Source organism: Mandrillus leucophaeus, unplaced genomic scaffold, assembly GCF_000951045.1.
Source record: "Mandrillus leucophaeus isolate KB7577 unplaced genomic scaffold, Mleu.le_1.0 Scaffold130, whole genome shotgun sequence".
Lineage (NCBI taxonomy): Eukaryota > Metazoa > Chordata > Mammalia > Primates > Cercopithecidae > Mandrillus > Mandrillus leucophaeus.
The window spans coordinates 3,247,430-3,257,271 of record NW_012101255.1 but is presented as its reverse complement, the minus strand read 5'-3'; the positions used below and the strand labels follow the sequence as shown (position 1 = coordinate 3,257,271).

Below are 9,842 nucleotides of genomic sequence, written 5' to 3'. Positions count from 1 at the left end.
TACTCAAAAAACCATCAATAGCTCCTCATTATCTATCAAACAAAGTCCAAGGGCCTTAATTTAAACATAACAGACTCTCCATGTTTTCATGACCTCAACTCATGTTTTAAACCTTATCTCTCATTTCTCTGCTTACTGAGCTCTTGTGGACCAGGAAAACTGGATGATTTTCCATTATTTATACATGAGCCTCTCTTTTCGGCCATCAGCACTTTAGTTACAATGTTTTTCCTCCCCAGAATGTCCTTCTTTCCATCTCCCTATGGTAAAGTACTGCTGGCCTCTTAGTGCCCAGCTCAGATGTCACCTCCGCTGTGAAGCCTTTCATGACACAGGACAGCTGGAGATACTCTTTTCTTCCCAGAATCCTGGGAACTTGTTTTAATCTCCTGTGTGAGATTTAGAACAGTCTATCCTCTATAACAGGTTTTTTTTTTTTTTTGTATAAACATTATTTCTTCCAAAGTAGACCATGTTCCACAGAGGAAAGGAAATTATTTCTTATTTATTTTTGATCCCCCGCATAGTGCCATAGTGCTTATTGAATGAATAGATGTAAAACCAGAGGACAGGCTTTGCTCTCAAATAATTTATAATCTTATAGCAAAAATATAAAAAGCACCAATCACTCTCTGAGTAATATCTAAATTTCTTTGTCCAGAATTTCACATTTCACAGATAGCTGACATTCCAGTTCTTAATTCTTTAATTTTCTGTGAGAATAAATAAGCGTTTTTGTTATTGCCACATGTCAATCATCTTTCATTTCCTGTTATTCTTGCAATTAAGTGTGTAATTTGTGTCATGTAATTTTCCATTTGTTACTAAACCACCAATAAGATGAAAATGTCTCCTTATGTCTATAGCAATAAAAACAATTCGCAAATTGTGTTTCTGTGTTTCTAATGTAAACCAACAATTAGTGTAAAAGATGTAGCTTGAGTATAAATGATGAAGAACATATTCACAGATGCATTTAAAAATTTCACATAGGGAAACTCCATTCACCAACTCTCTTCATTTATGAACACCTCCAACTATAAAGCAAGTCATAAACCTTAGTTCTTTGTAATCAAGCAAATACCTTAAACATAGACTTGGACATAAAAACATTATAATTAAATTGTACCTTTTTCTTCCAAAAGTAGAATTACCCTTTATTAAAACAACAGTGTTTATAAATGTTCTGGTTTCCTTTCTCAGATATGTTTTCTATGCTCCTCCAGTTCAGCTAGTTCATAGGTTCATCAAGGGAAGGCACATATGTTTCTTCCCTTGAGCTTTTAACCGCTAGTGTCTAGTCCATTACACCAAGTATTCTGGTCTTCAAGCAGTGAGAGTTTAAGTAATGCTTGATATTAGGTTGGTTCAAAAGTCATTGTGGTTTTTTTTGGCCAATATTTTGATGTCAAATAATTAGTACTGAAAATAGAATGAAGTAAGTTGTCATTGATTTCTTTGTTCAAAGTTGTCCCTCCAAATATTACCTAAGCAACTACTATTCGCTGTTCAATAAAATGATAGTTTTTCCAAATATTTCTAAATTTAGACCCAAGTCTGTTATATAAAAGATAACATGATCAGGGGCTACAAAATGAGTAGGCTGATAGCCAGCAAACTACATAAATATGGGCTGTACATACTATCATGGAGATAGAGACAAACTCTAAGGGAAGATAGTGGAAAGAATAATTACTTCTTCTTGGTGCTCACCTCCACCAGTCTAACCACCAGTGATTGTTTGTCTAACAGGCACATGTCTTGGTTATGCTTCTGAATTTTTATAAGCAGCACTTAACTCTACTTTCTCCCTGGTTGGTTGTCAAAGCATATGTATCTGTCCTTATCAACAATGCAGGCTTTTGTGCTCCAGGTAGGATTGTGTTAGAGATTACAGCCTTTAACTCCCTGTGGACCCATTCTTATTCAATGTCCAGCTGTGATAAATAATATTTATGGAAAGGTGGTTCAAGGGCATTGGTGTTCATACATGACTCTAGATAAGCTAAATGTTACCGTTGGATTAAACTAGATCATAACAAGGCTTTGTACTTGAATACATTGTTTTGATTTCCTGTAGACCTGCCTTCTCCCAGTTTGTGCCTTGGTCTAAGCCATCAGCCTACAGAGAGAGCCATGAAACTCCATGGTACATGATAGAACTCACTACTATATTTACTGTATAGGTTGACATTAGGGCATGGTGTAATGTATCACACAGGATCTTCATTTGATGACATCCAGGAATAAGGTTGCTCAATATCAGGAAAAACTGTTCATATCCTTTGTAAAAGATACTAATCCAATGCCATCCCCAAGACCCTCCTTTGCCCTCCTTGCTCTAAAAAAGCCAAAATGGCAGATACTAATTTAGCAGTCTCTCTTGTAGCCAGGGATGTTCATATGATCCAGTTCTGGCCATGAAACATAAAAGAAAGTCTACAAGGGGGCTTTTAGGGTGGCAATTGCTTCCTGATGAAAGCTACAGATGGACAAGACCTCTATAGTCTTCTCCCTGCCTTGCTCATGGATATGATGCCACAAGTTAGCAGTTCACTTGAGACAATGGAGCTACAAGTATGACAGAGACCAACAGCCTAAGGATAGCAGAGATGACAGATATGAAAACCCGCATCATTGATAATATGACTGAACAACTGCCTACCTCTGGGCATCTTGTGATATTAGAAAAAAATCCTAACAATGCCTGTAAGCCACTCCTAGTTAGGTGTTCTGTTACTTGCAACCTAATGTATCCTAACCAATAATCTAACAACCAAATTAGTTTTTATTTTATGGATTGTTATTAGTCTTGCAATTAAGCCTATTTCATCTTAACTTTAGCCACCAGAAAGTTACAAAATTGTAACCTATGTCTACCATGCCACTGTAAGTTCTGCTAGTTCAACTTTCTCAATCCTAAATATGTTTTGATGTTTATTTTCCTAAAATATTTGTTATGTTTTTTGTATTATATGTACTTTTGTAAGTTAAAATTTTTCCAGAGCATGGCAAGGCATAAATAAACATATAAACAAACCCCCAAAATTTAACTCCACTGGAGGATGGAGAAACTAGTTGGTTTATTAAAGTTTCACAGGAGGATGGCATCTGGGTCCCTCTCTTTAGTTCAATTCATGAATTCCAATCATTCCTAAGGTTTTAACTGAAGTGAATTTGTATGTAGTTTAAACAGTGGCCTGTTAAAAATTATGCATCTATTAAATTCAGCACTTACTATAGGATCTTAAACTAGGGGGCCCACAATTGAACTTGAGGAAATCTATAATCTCCATGACATAAGCAAAATTTTTATTTTACACACAAATGTGTATTTTCCTGGGTGAAGCTCTGAGGCTTTCATCAGATTCACAAAGAAGTCTATTATCCCAAAAAAGTTATGACCTACTGGGCTAAGTTACATTTGCCTGTTTTGAGTCCCTCTCCCCCAAATCACCATTTTATTCATCTGGGTTTTTGCTTTCTGTCAAGACCCTAAGGTCTATCAGAAGGCTGATGCCTCGTTATTCTGAGATTGCACACTCAATAAATGTTAGTTGACTTGTATGGATATTTAATTATTTACACTGCATTTGGTGTCTTTTGGAATAGCAGTGTCTGGTTGATCATTCTAAAGGCTCTGAATCCTCAGCTGCATCCCAGTGGGCTTAGCGTGTTGTAAACACACGAATCAAAGTAGTGTGCGGGAGGAGAAAAATCATTCCTTTCAAGGATAATGTGTTTTTCATGAGAAACAAGTCATTACAGAATCATCGCACCCATGCGTGTTCTCATTCTACCTCTTCATCTCTTCTCTCTTTTCAAATTATCTCACCTCCTCCTCCTTCCCTCACTGTGTTACCCTTCCACTTTATTATCCTGTATTTTATTAATTTACCATCTCCTTCTTTAGTATATTTTAATGACTTCTACATAATATATGTCTTTGAACTACTTTCCTGTCTTTGAACTACCTGACTCTCTGTTCCCTTTTTCCTCATGTGGCACCTGTCTCTTCTTCAGCTGCTGTACATGATACTGTCATGCTCCAAGTGGATCCATTGCATATTTTCACAAATTTCAAGTTCCCGACACATAAAAAGACAGTATTCATACCCTGTTTTACCATGATATTTTGATTCTCCCTGAAGATTTAACTTTACTGCCATTTTAATCTTTTTCCTATTCCCTTTCGCATCTGTGAATACAGACCCAATAATTTACTTGTACCAATTTTCTAGTTATGCAAGTTCTGTGGAAACTTCCCCCCAGTTGATATATGTGAAGTGATCGATTCATCACCTTTCATAGTTCAACTTTCTCTCCCTGGTTAAAATTAAAAGTGGGTTTAAGTAAGCCAGAGATTTTTGAAGATTTCTGTCGTGAGAGGGATGACTCTATGGGGGCAAAGTCTTGGTGAAAATTTCATGTGTCTGTTGAGAGTTTAGGGTTTTTTTGTTTTTTGTTTTTTTTTAATAGCAGCTAAGTTACAATTTTAACCAACATTTTATTACATGCAGAGAGTAAACATCTGGAAATCATCCTGGGTAATCAGTGTGAATTTTTGTGGTGAAATAGAGGCTTATATTATATACTAGAGCTTAGCGATTACAGTCTTAATGATCTGTATGTTATTCACAAAATGCTTTGTTTTAAATCTGTCTTTAAAAAATAATTAGAATTCAAGTTATTTGTGAAACAGGAATCCTGCCACTTTTTTTTTTACTTTACATACAACTCCCTAGGACAGTCTGGTTGCTAGAGAAGGGAGTTTAGTATTGGTTTGTTTTTGGTGTGTTTGCTTTTTTTCTTTAACTCACTATTTGTGAAATTTAAGAAGCAGTAAGGATCCTAAGTCAGGCAAGTAAGCTAGAAAACAATCAAACTCGAAAATCACCCAGGCATGAAATCCCCTTGAACTAAGGAATGCTTCCAACATTAAGTTCTCCATAAGCTTGAACTATAAATGATAACATTTCAAAAATACTTTCTAAAGGAAAATTCATATTAGGAAACTTGATCATCTAAAATTAGACAAACTTATCTTCTCTTACTATCCTAAAATAATAGCCTACACCCTTACCCAATATGATCTAAAAATAACAGATTGTATATCACCCCTAAAGTAACTTGGCTTGGGCCCAAGAACTAATACATACATGACACTCAGAATTGCATCCAAAAAAAAAGAAATGGCATTTTCCTTCTTGTGAGTTCTCACAGCACAGTAAGCCTTCATGGCATTATAATCCTAATTAATGTTCATCTTCTTCACTGTGTTCAAGTGTGAAAAATGCAAAGCAGCAACACTCTTCACTGGTAATCAGGCTCCCAAGAGGCTGCAGTTTCAGAAGGTGTGTCTCAAACTCGATTTTAAGTCTTCCACTCTAACAGGGATTATGTGTTTTCACTCTGAAAGCTGATAACCTGAGAAATTAAAGACACAGGAAAGGAAAACCAATGCAAGGAAAATGCTAGTTTTTGTTATTTTATTTTTTCACTTAATATGAAGGAGTCATATGGATATAGGCCAAATAATGCTAGAAGTAGAAGAGTGCTAGGAATTACAACAGTAAAGAGTGGGTTGAAGGCAAGGAGGAGATGAAGATGGAGAGAGTAACAAAGAGAGAAAAACAGCAACTCAAAGGGGAAAGGCAACAGGGCTGCATCCTGACTTTTGTGGGCTTCTTTCTCCATGGAAAAAAAATTGAAATTTCTATTTTACTACTGCATTGGAATGAAGATGAATACACTTACATTATGTATAAAAATATTTTCTTCCACCTGAAAGTTCATCTTTTTCTTCTGATTTTGAAAGAAATAAAAACATTTTTGTGTGCTCCTAAAAGTGCTGTGGGCCTAAGCACCAGGTCCACTGTGTCTAATGGTTAAGTTGTCCCTGGCAGATAGAAAGAGAGGGAGGGAGGGGGAACGTTCTGCTTGGAAGTGAGGGGCAAATTAAAGCAAGCAGAAGAAAAATTAAATAAGCACATATGTTGGTGTATTTCCATCATTAGCTATAAATTATATATTAAATTATTCATAATCATGCCAGGTAACCTTTATTGAATACTATGTGCTAAGCACATTACATTATCTCACTCATTCCACACAATAACCTTCAAACTAAGTGGAAGAAGATGTGCCTTGATGCTTTAGGGCCTCTTGGGTCACAGGCTAGAATTCAGAATTGAATGCAATCACAAACATAAAGTGCACAGAACTCCATTCTCAACCTACCTTTCCCAGGCAGTCTCTGTAACATCCCTGGCTTTAGCAGTCACCCACTGGCCGGTGACTACCAAATGTATAGCTCCAGCTGTTTTCGTTAGGATATTTTCAATTGTCAATAACAAGATGCTAATCCAAATGATACAGATGGCCAGTAAGCCATCAAGGCTAACCCAAGTATCCTTGGAATCACCCTATTTCACCTACTTATCACTCCTTGCTTGAATTATTGCAATACCATCCTACAAGGCCTCCTTACCTCAAGTACCCTTTGACCCACGTCCCCATTGCTACCAGAATTATGCTTCCAGGTGGCCTAATGAGGGAAGAGAAAAAGCATGTCACTATTTTGTGTAACTTCCTGTAGTAGCTCCCCTTTACCTTCTGGATATGGTCCATGTATTTTTTTATTTGGCAAATACTTATTTGGATCTCCATGTCAGGTTTTGGTTTGGTGATATGAATGAAAGATGAACTAAATAGATGGGGTCCCTGCTTTCATGGGCATGTACAGTCTAGGGGACTGCGGGGGGAGTGGATAGGAGTACCTAGGGTGAAATCCTGATCCAGAGAACAGAGCCACTAACCTGTTTTTAAGGAAAATCAGCTTCATGAGCTTGGAGGGGAAGGAGCTGCTAAAGAATCAAATAGTGATGTTCCCAGTGCTCTTCAGTGTCCTCAGAATTCCTTGACCCTTATTAAATGGCTCACCATAGTGTCTTCATAACTGTTAATGTTCCAGCCTTTCCCCTGGGAAAGCTAACTTTTTTTCCTAATGCCTAAAACTTCTGTGCACATTATTTCATTTCATTTTTCTGCTTATGTATACCCTGCCTTGGTCCTCCTCCAGCCCCCACAAGAAAATATCTGGGATTTGGGATTGCTTGACCCATAGTAGAAATTCAAAAATGACTGAACACCTTGACAAGTGAAAAAACTGAGACCCAGAAAAGTTAAACCTGTAACCCAAGGCCAAGCAAATAAATTTCCTCTGAAAGACATATAAAGGTGGAAGGCTTATCATGAAAGGTAAGTTCTGCATCATAGGCAGTGTCTGACAACAGAATGGATGCTGTGGGTCATAGATCATCCTGAAGTCCTCGTGGCCCTGTTCAAGCTGTGATTCTGCAAAGCACAGAGCAGGCTGGCAATTTACAACCCCTTACAGAACTTCCTAACTTTAAACAAATATTACAACAATTTTATCTAAGTTCAAGATTTTAAATATTTTAGAGAATTTTTGGATAGTGCCTACAAATCTTTTAAAGAAGTTTAATAGGTTCTAGACAAATATACATTCTAACGAGAACCCAAAATTATATCTATCTATATAATATAATTTAGCCTTTTAGAAAATCAGTGTGCTATAATAAAAGCATAACACATTTAATTCTTTTACTTATTCATTTATTTATTTTTCTCTCACCTTAGACCTAGAAACACGTTTTGTCCACGAAAGCAGTTTCAAGTGAGTGAGTTACGCTGAATGCCCAGAAAGAACAATGCAACTTCTGGAAATCCCGTGGTAGCAGCCAAAGTTGTCAATGAATCAAGAATCAGCTTCGAGGAATGTTTTGGTATGTAGATGCTTCTAATGAATATGCTGAAATCATGTGAAATAGCCCTCATCAGCATCAACAAATATTTGTTAGGCTTATCTTGTGGATGGATTAATGAGGATATGAAAGCCTTAAATGTCCAAAACTGACATTGCCTCAGGATGCCCTCTTGGGTTCTTAAGCCTAGTTTTTATTTAACTAGAGCCCTTAGCTTTTTATTGGACATTGTACCTTTGTACCTTCAAATTATAATAAAAATAATTGTAAAAATATTATTATTCTTATTTTAACTGTGCAACCCAAATTTCTGGAATATACCTGGCATAGAGCAGAATGAAATCATACTTAGAAAAAAACCCCAAAACTTTGAAGACATTTTGGTAGGATTCATCCCTCCTGAAAATTTGTTGGTCTATTCCATGACATCCGCTGACCAGTATTGCATACGTTCAATTCTATGATTTAATCAGTTATTTTTGACCTTAACACTGAACATTTTCCCACCTCCCTAGAAATGCCAGAGAGGAATCCAATCTTCTCTAAGCTCAAGAAATGCATTAATAATTTTCTTATACCACCTAGTCAAATATCTTTTCTCCCAGACACGTTCTGCTTTGTATAAATGAGTTGCAAAGACCTGTCAATTCAACTGTCAATGACAAACAAAGCCTATTTGTCTTAAAATTTTGTCAAGGCAGAATTTTATCTGTAAATTTCATTTCAAATTGTGCCTAGCAGATTGCCCTATGTTTGCAGAAAAAAATCAGTTTGTTAACAGTAGGACCCAAATACTAAACTTACAAAGATAGTCCAAGAGGAAGCATCCAAGACAAACAGAAACTTCCAAAAGTTGTAAATCACCAAAAGACACACAATTGATTTGTGTTTTACCGAGTTGTCACATCATAGGCTCATAGTAAATGAGTACAACATGGCTCGAAATCTATGGGTAGAGTTTCTCCCATTACTTAACGTGTGCCCATGCATATCACATTCAGATCTTTGCCTTCACTAAAAAAAGTAAACAGTGTGATGACATCATTCACAGCCAATCAAAGCATAGCCCCATGGCGAAGGAAGTCCTGGGAGATCCTTCTGCAACTGAGCACGAGAGTGAACATGCAATATGTTTGATAAGCTGTCCTAGTACATGTCCAGGGGTTCTAAGCTCTATTTACAAAATAGCATTTGTTTCTGCTTCAAAAACAGCTGAGGGTGGCCAGCAATATATCACATTTACAAGAGGAGCAATTGCAGTGATAGACACAGGATGACCAGGAACAACCTTTGTTCGTCGTTCCATCACATGGCTCAATAATAAATATTACTCATCCAGTGTACACATAGCATGTGGTGAGGCAAAACCCTCTCCCAGAGGTCAGAGTACACTCCCTTTTCCAGGCAGATCCCTTAATCAAATTTATTGTCTTTACTTTGGGGAACCACAATTTTCCCATCAAGTAGAAGCCAATCTCGAAACAGTAGATTGGGGCCTATTTATTATAGTCACTTTCAAGTTCCCCTTTTTTCCTTCTGAGTCCCAAACAGTTCATGGTCCCTTGGACTTGACTAAACCAGTCTCATATTTTGAAGTTTTGCTTTCTCTCTTATCTAGCCTTCCGTAAGTTCCAAATGATCTCACTTTGTAGTTTCATTGACTAGAGATACCACAAAAATCAGAAGTCACTGATAATGTACTTGGAGGCACAGGTCCATTGTATGAGATTCTATCGTTTTGGTTCTTCATGAGAAGACAGTCTTCTTTCAACACAGGGTTGTAGATCCATTACTAGGAGTCAGCAGAATTATAAAATAGTATTGTGCAATACACAATATAATCAATTTAATAGAAAGTATTGTATTATTTTAAAAACACAAATATACTGTGGTTTGACTTTTTTTCTATAAAAAAATAGCCTTTTTTAAAGAAATTCAAAGTATATAGAAAACGTCACACTCTACACCTTCGTATGAAGAAAAATCATAAAGAAAGAAAACTGGCTGGGCATGCTGGCTCACGCCTATAATCCCTACAGTTTGGGAGGCCAAGGC

At 36.7% G+C, this 9,842-nt stretch overlaps 1 long non-coding RNA gene across 1 annotated transcript in view; it reads right to left on the bottom strand.

Moving 5' to 3' along the window:
- Nucleotides 1–5,182: 5,182 nt before the first annotated feature.
- The window catches only part of LOC105534099, a 43,299-nt gene continuing 38,639 nt past the window's right edge, over nt 5,183–9,842 (bottom strand). The window contains exons 2-3 of the long non-coding RNA XR_001005212.1: nt 6,491–6,547; nt 5,183–5,427 (exon numbers count right to left, since the gene is read on the bottom strand). This is a non-coding gene — a long non-coding RNA (uncharacterized LOC105534099). The remainder of the gene's footprint in view (nt 5,428–6,490; nt 6,548–9,842) is intronic.